The sequence below is a fragment of the Panthera onca genome, chromosome F2 (assembly GCF_046562875.1).
Source record: "Panthera onca isolate mPanOnc1 chromosome F2, mPanOnc1 haplotype 2, whole genome shotgun sequence".
NCBI classification, from domain to species: Eukaryota; Metazoa; Chordata; class Mammalia; order Carnivora; family Felidae; genus Panthera; species Panthera onca.
The window spans coordinates 71,837,610-71,851,187 of NC_138356.1; the positions used below are offsets into that span (position 1 = coordinate 71,837,610).

Sequence of the window (13,578 nt, forward strand, 5' to 3'; positions counted from 1 at the left end):
AAACTCTGATCCACAGTCGTCCTCTGTAAAATGGATACAACGCTAACATGCAATTGGTCATGAGGTTGTCATACAAAACCAGAAAATAGTGTTCATTAGCCCCAGTTGACAGATGAGCGCCTGGAGCCTGAAAGGGTTAAATGGATTCCCCAAGGACACACTGCTAGGGAGTGGCAGAGTCCAGTTCCAAATGCAGGTACACATGGCCGCAATGTCTCAGTTCCTTCCACACTGCCTACGCCTACTGCTGCATGGGGTTTAATATTGATTATTTAAACGCCATCCATCACTAGCCCCACCCAGAATAAAGTCTATCACACAAGAGGTGCTCATTACACATATTTGTTGAATGAACCAATCCATAAATCAACAAATGAGGTAATTGTTGATTCACAATTGTTGCAACTAATATTAAACAGTTACTTGCATAACACATGGAATATGATTGCTTCATGTTCATAAAGTCAAAAATACAGTTCTCCCAATTCGATGTGGGTGTTTCAAATATGAATGTATGCATGGATGCTTGCATCTATAACAAATGCAAAAGGGAGAGGATAATATGAGAATAAGATTAAGACAAAAGCAATCATCGATATGTTAGCAAACCCCTCAGGACAAGAAGGATGCCAGGCACCTGTCTTTGGAAACCCTGGAAGGTCCCTGGGTATTATCCCCTCTCCACACCTCATGTGACAGCTCGTACTCTGAATTGCAGAGAGAATTGTCTCGCTCCTTTCTCCATCAGCCCTTGGGGCTCAGAAAAAGGTCAGGTATGAAACTGGATCCATTCCCTGCATTTCCAAGGTTCTGGCTTAAAGTGAAACATGGCAGAGCTTTGTGATCAAATAACCAATGTGATCAGATAACCTTTCATTATACAATAAAGGCCACCAGAGCCTGCCTCCACCTTCCACCCTGGAGGAAGGGGGTCTGTGGAAGGCTAAACTTCTAAGGCCGGCTCAGAAACGCAGCTCTGGCCTCCAAGACAACATCCAACCGCCTTTCCCATTTGCATTTTACGTTTTTGAGATCTTCATCCTCCTATATCCTCTAGGCTATAGTTTCAAGGCTCAACTGGAAAATTTAGTGAAATCATTGGTAGTCAGGAGCCACAGGTCTGGTGCTTACTCTACCACCTCCCAGCTGTGTTTGGGCAAGTTCTTTGACCCCTCTGAGCCTTGCCTTCCTCATCTGTAAAACGGGGGTGATACCCAGAAGCTTTAATGAATAACACCTGAGAAGTGCAGAATGTTCATCAACTGGAAGGGTTCATGGAGCTGAGATACAGTGAAAAGTGTTAGTTTTGATCATGTAAAAGGAAGAGGGGCTTCATAGACAACAGACGGCTTGAAATTATTCTCCTCACTCAAGACCCAAGTTTACTAGCCTCGTCTCCTTGGGAAGCTTCCCGTGAGTCCCTTAAGGCCTAGAGGGACAGTGTCCCCTTGCTCTCCGGCACTCTCTGCAATTCACCTACCATCTATGATCCCCCAGCCAGACTGTGGGCCACGGAATCTCATGAATGCTTCTGTGACCACCAGTCAGCACAGATCATTCAATGAAAAATGATTATGGAGGTCGCTGACTGGAAACTGTAATAACCAACATAAGATGGCCATTTAGTCACTAAACATGGCACTAAATTGTAGCGCGAGGGAAGATTCTTATGATGCTTTCTGAAAATGATGACCTTGAGACTCAGAAAGAGGGGGGATTCTCTTAAGAACAGACAGCTGGGGTCTTCTGCCCCAAGACTAGTGATGCTTCCAGCCCCAAACATCTTCTCCCAGAAAAGGGTGCCCACTTAAATTTGAGTTTTGAATAAGCAACATACAATTCTTTAGAATAAGTATGTTGCATGCAGTATGCAGGTCATACATAGAATAAAAAAAAATTATTTGTTATTTACCTGAAATTCAAATCTGAGTGGCCTATATTTTTTTCCCCTGAATTTGGCAGCTCTATCCCAAAACCCCAACATGGACCTACCTCATCAGCCTGTAGTCACCTGGCTGATGTGGGTCAGATGACACTTTTTACAAAAGTGGAGGGACAGGAATGGAAGAACAGTTTAGCACTAGGTGGGGAGTCCTGGAGTCCCTGAGTCACAGGAGACTTACTCCAGGCCTCTGGGATCAAGGTATTCTGAAAAGTATAATAAATAGCAGCACAGGGCAGAGGGAAAGAATGAAACTTCGTAGTTAAAGCCAGAATCCCATAGAGACACTGCCACAGCCCATCTTGAGACTCCATAAAGTTGCAATAATCATATAACAAACTCACACAGTCATTTGCAATGATTATGTGAGATAATGTGTTGAGTGCTAAGGCCTGGCACTTAGCAAACTCCCCAAAGTAGCTTCAGTGATTATTCTTACTTTGGAGGGAATGAGAAGAAGCATCTATGGAACACACTGCATACTAGAATGAGGCCTGTATATGTATTATCTCCTAAAAACCTCGTAACAATGATCCAGGGTGCTTACTACTATTAACTGCAATTGACTAGGGTTCAGAGAAGTTGACATCTGCCCAATGCCACACAGATACTAAGTGGTGGAGACAAGATTTGAAGCCAGGTCTGCTTATGTCTCAGTCCGCTTGAGGTCTCTCTTCCTCCACTGCACCAAGCTGCTTAGAAGTATCTTTTGGGGGTCTTGGCTTTTTGATACTCTGTTCAGTGCTGGCACCCACTAGGAGACTTCAAGCCATTTCTGAATGGCTTCAAATCATTCCTTTCTGGAACAGCCCTTCTGATCCCTGCCTGTGGGAGGGTATGTGGGAGCAGAAGGATTATCCCAGGCTGCCTCTCAGGGAGCAAGTGCAGGACAGTCCAACCTGAAATGGGGTGTCCAGACAGGGCCCTTCTTCTCCACCAGAGCCCCCTAAGTGACCAGCCCTGGAAGCAAGGCTCACTTCTGGCTGTAACCTCCCAATGCACGCGCTTGGGCCCACTCTTTGCTCCATCTCTCTTGGAGCCGGGCGGGGGCGTGGAGACACATGAGGGTGGACAAGTCCGACTGGAGCCCCCCCCCCAAAGGATCACCCCCCCCAGCCCCAATTCAGTTGAAGATTGCAGGAAGTGGTTTGTCCGTTTAGAAGTCATCTCAACTCTGTGGCCCTTCTGAGAAATGAGTTTGCAGTTCTCTAAAGATAGATTACGCAAAACAGGAGGGGGCAGCCCCCAAGGACCCTCCAACAGCAATTCTCCTGAGGGCTTCCAGAGAGCTCTTCGAGTGCCTCACACCCCCCACCCGCCCGTCTAGCAGCTGCTGGCGCTGGGTGGACCAAATCAACGCTCCACGCTGTGCTGTGTACTCTTGTGCAAGGTTCAGGTTTCGTATCCCCAGTGAACAAATTTCGCTCTGAGGAGGGGAGGGGAGCTGAGGACGGTGGGGGGCGGGATTTTCAGCTGCTCGTGTCATTTATTTTCCATGGGATCTTAACTGTAATTTCAAACTGCATCTGGGTTTTCTGAAACTATGTGATTTGACGTGAGGTTCACGGAGAGTTTAGGCCTCGCTCCAGACTTTAGCTTTCATGCCTAGGTGAACAGGTGGCAGGATCTAGGAGCAAAAGTGATGTGAAGAAGGGGGTACCGCAGTCCCCTGACAGAGGTGCAAGTCAATAAGCAAATAAGCAATTGGCTTGGGCACTGGTAGAAGGTAAGGACGTTGAGGTGATTCCACTCAAAAACTGCAATTTCCTAGCAATGCAACAGGGCTGGCTTTTGGTGGAACAAATCTGCACCATGTTTTTTCACTTTAGACAATGAGTTTTTAAGCAGCTGGTTTTGCAGAAAGAAAACAACTCACCCAAGAAGGACTAACAGGCTTGGAGGCTTATACATGCCATCAACCCATATCCCCAATTACGACCCTGATCAGAATTACTCCTTCACTTAAGCAGGCCTCAGTGCTTATTTCAGCTTGTTTCTTGATCTTTTCTCCTAAGTGTTGGGACAACAGACGTGACCAAGACACAATGAACTTAGGGTCTAGTGAGAAATTTTAAAAAAAAATGTAGACCAAAAAAAAAAAAAAAAAAAGACCGTGTGATTTCATATAACAGAATGAGTATTGCAAAGCATAGGTTGGCAGAGAAGGAAGGGAGCGAGCCTCTCTGGAGGGATAGGGAAGCTGAGCAGCTGAGTGTGGAGAACATCAAGGAAGCCTTCCTGGAGGAGATGGCAGCTGAGCTAAGTCTTAAAAGGTGAATTCACCAGGCAAAGTAGGCAAGGCCAATTCTGGCACCAACACAAAATATGTGCAAAGGCATGCAGACATAAAACTGCCTGGAGCAATGAGGGTTGGTAATTGTCCAGGGAGAAAGGCTATCGGGCACAGTGGGCTCAACAGCCCTTAAGACAGCTGACCATGGGAGACAGGGAACAAGCGTCTGTTCTGAGCTCCACCCAGGCGGAGTGGGCTTTGGGCCAACCCGGAACCCTATGAAAGCAGGCACAGTGGGGCTTGGAATCCCATAGTCAGAACCCTCTGGCTAGACAAGACCTAACCATCATCACTCCCCTCCCCGCCCCCCCCGACCAGTGATGCCCAGTTCACCATGACAGACTTGCTTTCACAAGATCTCTGATCTCTGCATGTCTGTTCCCAAGCCTGACCCCGGATTTCCATTTGGAACCTAGCAACAAGCTGTGAAGCCAAGCTGCCGCTCTTACCTGGGCGCTGCCCACATCCCTAGGACAAGCCCTTCGGGGGCTTCTCCTGTTCTCACACTCCCACCAGCTCTATCAGCTTCTGTCCCCCACCCAGGACTCTGTTCGCTCAGACATTCCCACTGTTTCCCCAGCACCTTATTTCCCGCTAACCTCAATCTTTCCACTGAATGCTCAATCTTCCTCCTCACCTCAACTTAAACCTGACCCAGAAGTACTACAGGGCTCTGCCTCCCCCACTCCCCACTCAGAATCAGGAGTCACCAGGAACCACTGTCTTCCCACCAGCCCATTATTGCAAACTGGCAAAACCCCGAACCTGAGTTCAACTCACACTTGCCTTCTCTGCTCCTCTGCTGGGGCGGCTGAGCATAGCCAGAGAAAATCACCAAGCTGGAAAGCAACGCCACACCCTCATCACTCACCTTCAGAGGTGTCCCCATCCACACCTGAAACCTTGGAGAATCAAGGTCATTAGTCAATTCCTTTTCTTCCACTAGTTCAGCTGCCCTGCCATTGACTTCCAACACCTTTCCTTCCAGCTTCCCTATCCAGCCCCCACCATCCTAGCACAGAACCTGACTTCTTATGCAACCAAGATGAGGGCATTAGATACGCAGGACTAAATTCCTGCCCAGCCTTCCCCTAAGTTAAGTGTTCCTCCATCTTCTCCCCCTCCAGTATCAGAGGTATTCATTTCCTATTGCTGCTGTGACAGACTATCACAAACTTATTGATTCTCTTACGAACAAATAAAAAAATCTTACTCTCTTATAATTCTAGAGGCCAGAAGTCCAAAATGAGTGTTATAGGGCTAAAATCAAGATGTCAACAGAGCTATTTCCTTCTGGAAGATCCAGGGGAGAATTGACGGCTTGACTCTTCTGGCTTCTGGTGGCTGCCAGCATTCGTTGGTTTATGACCACAACGCCCAATCCCTGCTAATGTGGTCACATGGCCTTCTCTTCTATAATCAAATCTCCCTCTGCCCCTTCTTAAAGGATACTTGTGCTTACATGCAAGGCCCATCCAGAATATCCAGGATGATCTCTTTACTTTAAGATCCCCTTAATTGAGGGGCACCTGGGTGGCTTGGTCGGTTAAGCGTCCGACTTCGGCTCAGGTCATGATCTCGCGGTCCGTGAGTTCGAGCCCCGCATCGAGCTCTGCCTGTGCTGACAGCTCAGAGCCTGGAGCCTGTTTCAGATTCTGTGTCTCCCTCTCTCTCTGCCCCTCCCCTGTTCATGCTCTGTCTCTCTCTGTCTCAAAAATAAATAAACGTTAAGATCCCCTTAATTGAATCACATCTGCAGGGCACCTGGGTGGCTCAATTAAGCTCTTGACTTCAGCTCAGCTCATGATCTCACGGTTCGTGGATTCGAACCCCACATTAGGCTCTGCACTGGTGGTGCGGAGCCTGATTGGGATTCTCTCTCTCTCTCTCTCTCTCTCTCTCTCTCTCTCTCTCTCTCTCTCTCTCCCCATCTCTGCCCTGCCCCCACTCATGTGCTTGCGCTCTCTCTCAAAATAAACTTTTTTTAAAAAAACACAAAAATAAATAATAATCACATGTGCAAAGTCCCTTTTGCCACAGAAGTTAACATCGGTACGTTCTGGGACTAGGACTGAACACCTTTGGGGGCCATTATTCCGCCCAGCACAGGAAATGAGTGTGGCCCCTCTTCTTCCTGGCCACCCCTCCACCTGCCCCCATCAAGGCTGTCCTCTTCTCTCAGGGCCCCTACCTTTGGCCTTCTAGGTCTTCCATTCCCTGTGGGATCTCTCCCAGAAGCCTATAAACAGGATCAAGTGGCTTCCATAAAAATATAAACACTCTGGATCTATCGTTTCCCTCCAACCGCTGCCCTATTTCTACTCTACTTTTCTTCTAGAAAGCTCTGGAAAGAGTATTCTTCACGTGCTATCTCTACAGGCTGTGACAATCTCCCTTGCCTCCCATCACTCCGCTGGAAGCGCTCCTCCCCAGGCAGCCGGTGAGCACAATCTTGACAAAACGATGAACACCGTGCAGTCCGGTCCTTACCGGACTCTCTGCTGACTAGTACTGCTCACTTGAAACTCGCCTTCCCTTGCTTTCGTCCTCCTCCTACCTTGCTAGTCATTCCTTTTTATTATGACTCATGGGCTCCTTCTCCTCTTGCCACATCCGAGTCCTGGAATTAAGTCCCTGGAACACTTTCCTTGGTACTATGCTCCCGCTCTATAACCTGTTCTCATCATTTGAGCAGCCACGTCTGTGCTGACGGCCCCTAAATGTGCCCTGCCAGCAAGAACATCCCGCCTATGTTCGATGCTCCACGGTCCATCTGACACCTCCAGCTCGATACACCACAGGCTCCTAAATTTGTCCATCCTCCTGCGTTTCAGTCTCAGCCAAAGTCAGCACCACCCACCCAAATATCACCTACTTACTTCCTTTCGGCCACCAAATCTCAATGATTTCACCTCTCGGTTTGTTCTCCGTGTCTACTGACCTACTGACCTAGTTTAGGGCGTGCCACAAAAGCCCCATCCCTGGTCTTACCCACCCCTGCCAGCCGAGGCCCCATCCTCCCCCCACCCCCACCCCCGCCCCAGCCCTTCAGGAGTCCCTATGTGATCTCTCCACTGAAAACACTTCAGGGCAGGGTTCAAGGTGGCCAGTAAGAGGATCCCGGACTCCCTCCTCCCAGGGTCACACTGAATCTGCATGCGGGACAATTCCCCCTGCAAACAACCTAAAAACGGAGCGACTCCCAAACACCCAGCAAAGGACAGAAGACCCACCCCTAAGTTGGGGGGTGGGGGAGAGGCAGGGCCACAGCCTCGCCACGAATCCCATCCCGGGCGCCACAGCTCGCACTCAGGAAGGAATTCAAATACCGGAGCTTCGCCCTAAGGAGGGAAGGGTTTGCATCCCACATCGAGCACTTCAACTCGTAAAACCTGCACCTGAGACACGAGGGCGCAGTACCTCCAGCTCTGAAAACCAACGGGGCTCCACAAGGGGAGCCCCATAAGACGGCGGCGGTCTGAGAAAGAGCTTCTGAAGGACAGACTCACCCGCCTCGGGGGCTCAGTGCAGAGGCGCCGGTAGGGAGGCTCCGAGATGTGAAGGGATGTGGCTCACTTGCTCATCCTCGGTCTCCGCTGGAGGAGCAGGCATCCCATTTAGCCGGCACGGGGGCCTGCGGGCTGGTGGCCCCTCTTCCCGCTGTCCCAGGGGCGAGGCTCCTGAGCGCCAGTCCCTCTAGGAAGGGGGCTTTCACTCCTTTCACCCGCAGCCACACCGCGGCTTTTGGCAGCTGCCGCCCCAGGGGGGCCGGGAACTGTTATTGCTGAACTCTAAGAGTTCTTCATTTACTCTAGAGACAAGTTCCTTACCAAACCGTTAACCTTAAAAATAAAACTGCCAGTTATTCTCCCAGCAAAACATGGGTTTATTCGAGAATTAGCAGAAAATCGGGGCGCAGAACGAGCTTCTGCTAAACGAAGCCTGCCGAATATAGGCGAGAAACACTCTTTCAAGAGAGGAAAGGAGGAAGGTGGGAGGGACTGTTGTAAACAAGAAGTCTATTGGGAGAAACTGGGAGCTCGAAGTATGATGGCTTCTCATTGGCTGAGTTGTGACTGTCTCTCATTGGCCAGGCTGTTGCCGAGGGTCGTGGAAAGTCTTCCTGCTTGCTGGGATAGTAAAGCAGTTTCAAGGAGCAAGGTCCAGCTCTTCCTATTGGGTGTGCAATTGATGAGGAGTGGTAGGGCGCCAGAGCTCCCCTGCTGGCCTCCACTCTAAAGATTTCCTTTTATTAATTTTCACAAAAGGTATTATTTAAAAATTTTGCCCTTTGGGGTGCCTGAATGGCTCAGTCAGTTAAGCGTCCAACCTTAGCTCAGGTCATGATCTGATGGTTTGTGGGTTCCAGCCCTGCTGCGGGCTCTGTGCTGACGGCTCAGAGCCTGGAGCCTGCTTGGGATTCTGTCTCCCTGCCTCTCTTTTCATGTACTTGTTGGCCATTTGTAGATTCTTCAGAGAAATGTCTATTCAAGTCCTTTGCTTGTTTTTTTTTTTTAACAGAGTTGTTTATCTTGGTTTTTGAGTGGTGGGTTGTGTTTTTTTGATCACTTATTCAATCTCTGTTGTAAATCTATTAAAACTATTTCTTTTTAGGTCAGTTTCAATAGTTTCTGTATTTTTAAGAATGTATCCATTTCATGCAAGTTTTCTAATTTTCTGGCATGCAATAGTTTTTATTTCTGTAAAGTCAGAAGTAATATCCCCTTACATTTAGGATTCTAGTAATTTAAGTCTTCACTCTTCTCGTTCAATCTAACTAAAGATTTGTCAGTTGTGTTAATATTTCCAAAAAACTGCTTTTGGTTTCACCGATAATCTCTATTTCTTCTATCCTCTATTTGATTTATACCCTAATCTTTATTATTTTCTTCCTTCTGCATGCTTTAGTTTTAGTTTCTTTTTTTCCCCAATGTCTTAACATGGAAAGTTAGATTGATTTAAGTCTTTCTCCTTTTTAGTATAGGCATTTTATAGCTATAAATTTCCCTCTAAGCACTGCTTTAGCTGCATCCCATGAATTTTATACGTTGTGTTCTTGTTTTAGTTCAAAGTACTTTCTAAGTTCCCTTTTGATTTCCTCTTTAACTCTTGTTTTTAGAAGTCTGTTGTTTATTTTCATATATTTGTGAGTTTCTCAAATTTCTTTTATTGATTTCTAATTTCATTCCACTGTGGTTGAAGAACTTAGTTTGTATTATTTCTGTCCCCTTAAATTTATTGAGAATTTCTTCATGGTGTAGAATATGTCTATCCTCTATATTCTGCTGTCGTTGCATACAGTGTTCTATAGATGTCTGTTAAGTCTACTTGCTTTATGGTATTGTTCATTTCTTATATTTCCCTGTTGATCTTCTGTCTACATGTTTCACCCATTATAAAGTGGGGTGTAAAGTCTCCAGTTATTATTTTTGAATTATTTACTTCTTCATTTCTGTTGATTATGTTTCATGTGTTTTGATGTTCTCTTTTAAATATATATATATTTATAATTGTTGTGTCTTTCCATTGAATCAATCTTTATTATAAAATACCTCTCCACATCTCCACTAACATTTTTCTTTTTAAAGTCTATTTTGTCTGATGGACACTCAACCTTTCTTGCTACCACTGTGTATGAAATACATCTTTTCCATCCTTTACTTTCACTCTATTTGTACCTTTGAATCTCAAGCATGTCTCTTGTAGACAGCATATTAGTTGGAGTCTTTTTATCTAGTCTGACACCCCTGCCTTCTGACTGGGTTGTTTAATTTATTCACATTTTATGATATTAATATAATTAGAATTCCATCTGACATTTTACAGTTTCCTCTGTGTCTCATGTCCTTTTTCTCTAGTCCTCCTTACTGTTTCCTTTTTCATTAAGTGAATATTTTCTAATGTAGCATTGTCATTTCTTTAATGATGTTTTTCACTGGTTTTGAAAACTAAAATTTAGTGGTTATTCTAGAGATTGCTATATACATCTTAATTTATCAAAAACAAAAGCTTCAGTTTACTTATTTGCATTATAAGCAAAGAAACCCCTGTAATATGGATCTAATACTTTGTTTTGTGGCAGAACGTGTAATCAGTATATAAAGTGAAAATACTATAAAAAGTATAATGAAGATGTCCCTTAGGAATGCTGAGACTTCAGTAAACCTAAGTCAACCCCCCCTCCACCCCCAATATATAAATATATTTGAATATGGTCTTCCTAATGATATCCCCAAATTCTCATCCTCTTGCCCCCCATCAACCTCCCTTCCCTCTTCTACACCTGTCATATCAGTTATGCTCTCTGTCAATTGCCAAGAAAAAAATCCAGTGGAGCCACACATCTGGTAATTTGAGAAACCACACTGAAGACTCTGGGTGTCAGGGTAGTGAAACATCACTTCCCACCTCATGGGACTCTGCCACATTGTCGAGTCTATATCCCACCATGCTCTCTTCTAAAGCCTATAAGCCCACAACATGGCCCTCTCTGCCTTGCACGACCCCCTGGAAAGTACACCCATCACCTCAGTCCTGCTGCTTCTCTCCTGGATTATTGGGATTCAACATTTCCTCCACCACATCACATCCATGATACCGCATTTCCACAACTGACAAAAAAGGAAAAGGAAGACCATAAGATTGTCCTAAGAGTACAGATGTAAAAGCATAAACCCCAACAGACTTCAAAGCATGTTGGGAAAGAAAAGGACACACATGTACACACACAGAGGATCATACATATCTTTTATTCTTTTGCAGTAATGTGGCTGTAAGGAATGGTGTAACATACCCAAAAGTGCCAGGAGACTGTATAAGATCATCTGTGGTACAGGTGCTTGGGATGTAATCAGATCTTCTGTCTTTAGGTAGCATTTAACCACCAATCATTACATTCTCATGTGAGTCATTCACTACACAATTGTGGGTCTACGTGTTATACTCTTGTGTTATAAGAAATCTTCAGCAAACTTTCAACCAGTGTTGTATAAAGCACCTTCATTTAAGAGTACCAAAAGATTTGTAAAACATGCAGTTCTTGTTTTCACAATATTTTGTGCTTAACAGGATTTGACTAATTTGCCGCAATAAAAATACAGAAATATTCTTAATAGTGCTGCTGATGTCACTATCCATTTGGCAATATCATTCCTAATCACTGCTGCTGATAACCTGAATCATCAGCACCTTATACCCAACTAGGAGCCTTTCACATCTCGCTTACACTTCACAGACCCCAAGCACTCTGCCATGAAAAGTTATGCACATGATTTCAGTTAATCTCTCTTAACCTCTCTTAATAGTCCAACTCTAAAAAGATTGGCAATATTGTTTATATTTTATAAACTGGAAAAACAGGGGCTGATGGCAGGCAAGAAGTTGTCCAAAGTCATGCAGATCTGGTTCAAGCCAAGTCCACCTGGCACAAAGATGATGTTCTTGCCACTACATCAAAGAAAAAATTAAAAATTTTCAAAATGTGATTAGCAATGTGATAAACATCATCCTGTGGAAACCCAGGACATATTCAATTGTACGCTCAGCCTCCCCTAGTTTTGCAAGGGGGCAATCAATCTACTTTAACTTGACCACAAAAATAGAAAAATCAACATTTCCTAATATCTGTGTTAGGGGCTGATGATAAGTGATTGTGCAACTAATAATACATAGATTTCATGTCCAATGTCTCAACTTATAGTTTGATTCAAATGAAAGACGATTCAGAAACATTTTGAAAAATATACATTAATGAGCTCTAATGTTTGCATGAAGAATCAAAAAAGTCTCTTAAGAACCTAGTTTGGGGGTGCCTGGGTGGCTCAGTCGATTAAGTGTCCGACTTCAGCTCAGGTCATGATCTCACGGTTTGTGGATTTGAGCCCCACATCAAGCTGTGTGCTGATAGCCCAGAGCCCGGAGCCTGCTTCAAATTCTCTCTCTCTCTGTCTCTCTCTCTGTCTCTCTCTCTCTCTCTTTGCCCCTTCCCCACTTGCTCTCTCTCTCGCTCTCTCTCTGAAAAATAAACATTAGAAAAAAATTTTTTTGAAAGAACCTAGTTTGGAACCAAGTAAGTGCTTTGTGCTTTCCTGCTACATTTCATGTATTTCCTTTTTTGGGAGTATCATTGGCAGTTCCAAAAAACAAGCCATTTGGCTTGAAAAAAGCCAATAAAAGTCTCCAGAAATCAAAATCCCTGACATGGGTACATGACTCTATAGTTTACAAAGTCCTGTCAGGCCTTATCTTCATCTGTCACCCCCAACTCTCTATAAGGTGAAATGTACAGGAATTAATGATCTCTGATGTATCTTCATTGAATCAACAACATTAATTGCGAGCCTGTTGTTGTGTACCAGGTTCTTTGTTAAAGAACTAATCACACACAACCCCTACCCACATGGAGCTCGTAGTCTAGTCATTGCACGGATATTTTCACAAGTCAATATTCAAATTAGAGCCTGCATGTTGTGAAACAGCTAGCGAGCATTGAAACCAAGACTCAAATCCCCAGGCTTCTGTCTTCAAGATTTCCAATTGTGCCTACAGGGTCATTTAACTTAGAGCCTCTATTTCCTCATCTGTAAAAATGGAAGATGATGGTATCTACCATATCTGATTATGTTGAGGATTAAAAGAGAGGACACATATAAACATTCGGCACAGAGTAAGTGCTCAAGAAATGTTTGTTCTCTCCTTCTGCTCCTGCCCCCTTCTTTCAAGATTCAACTTTGGTGAGAAGGCCTGTGTACCCTAATCCTCACCTATCAGAGAACCTTCTCTCTGAACTGCAATCAATCTTGCTATCTATGCCACTCCTATAAGAATTTTAAAATAAGTTATTTTGATTGTTTACTTTTTTTCTGATTATAATAGCCGTATACTCTCATTACAGAAAAACATGTGATAATAATGATAAGACAAAAAAAAAAAGGAAGGAATGAAGACAAAAATAAAGCAATTGCCTTAAACCCTGAGATTAACCACTCTAGATATATGTATTTTATGCATTTACTTCCAGATCCTTCTCTAAGCATATTTTCATTAAAATCTTTATAACCATTTTATAATATGCTTTTCCACTGGATACTATACCATAAATAATTTTTTATTAAAATAAATACACTTTGCATTATTTATTTCATTCCATGCATAGCTGTGGGGCTATTCCATTGCATTCCATTCCATTCCATAGATACATTTTCTTAATCAGTCTTGTACATTTGCACATTTATGTTGTTTACAACCAGTGTTGCCATGAATGGCCATCCTTATCACTTTTTTTTTTTCGCACATCCTTAATATTTCCTTATTACCCACTCATCCCTCCTAACACAAAGCCTTG

The 13,578-nt window shown here is 44.4% G+C and overlaps 1 long non-coding RNA gene across 3 annotated transcripts in view; it reads right to left on the reverse strand.

Moving 5' to 3' along the window:
• Positions 1-8,404, reverse strand: part of LOC132664519 (uncharacterized) — a 398,084-nt gene extending 389,680 nt beyond the window's left edge. For all 3 annotated transcript variants that reach the window (XR_009603738.3, XR_009603739.3, XR_009603737.3), the window contains exon 1: positions 7,745-8,404. This is a non-coding gene — a long non-coding RNA (uncharacterized LOC132664519). The remainder of the gene's footprint in view (positions 1-7,744) is intronic.
• Positions 8,405-13,578: the final 5,174 nt, after the last annotated feature.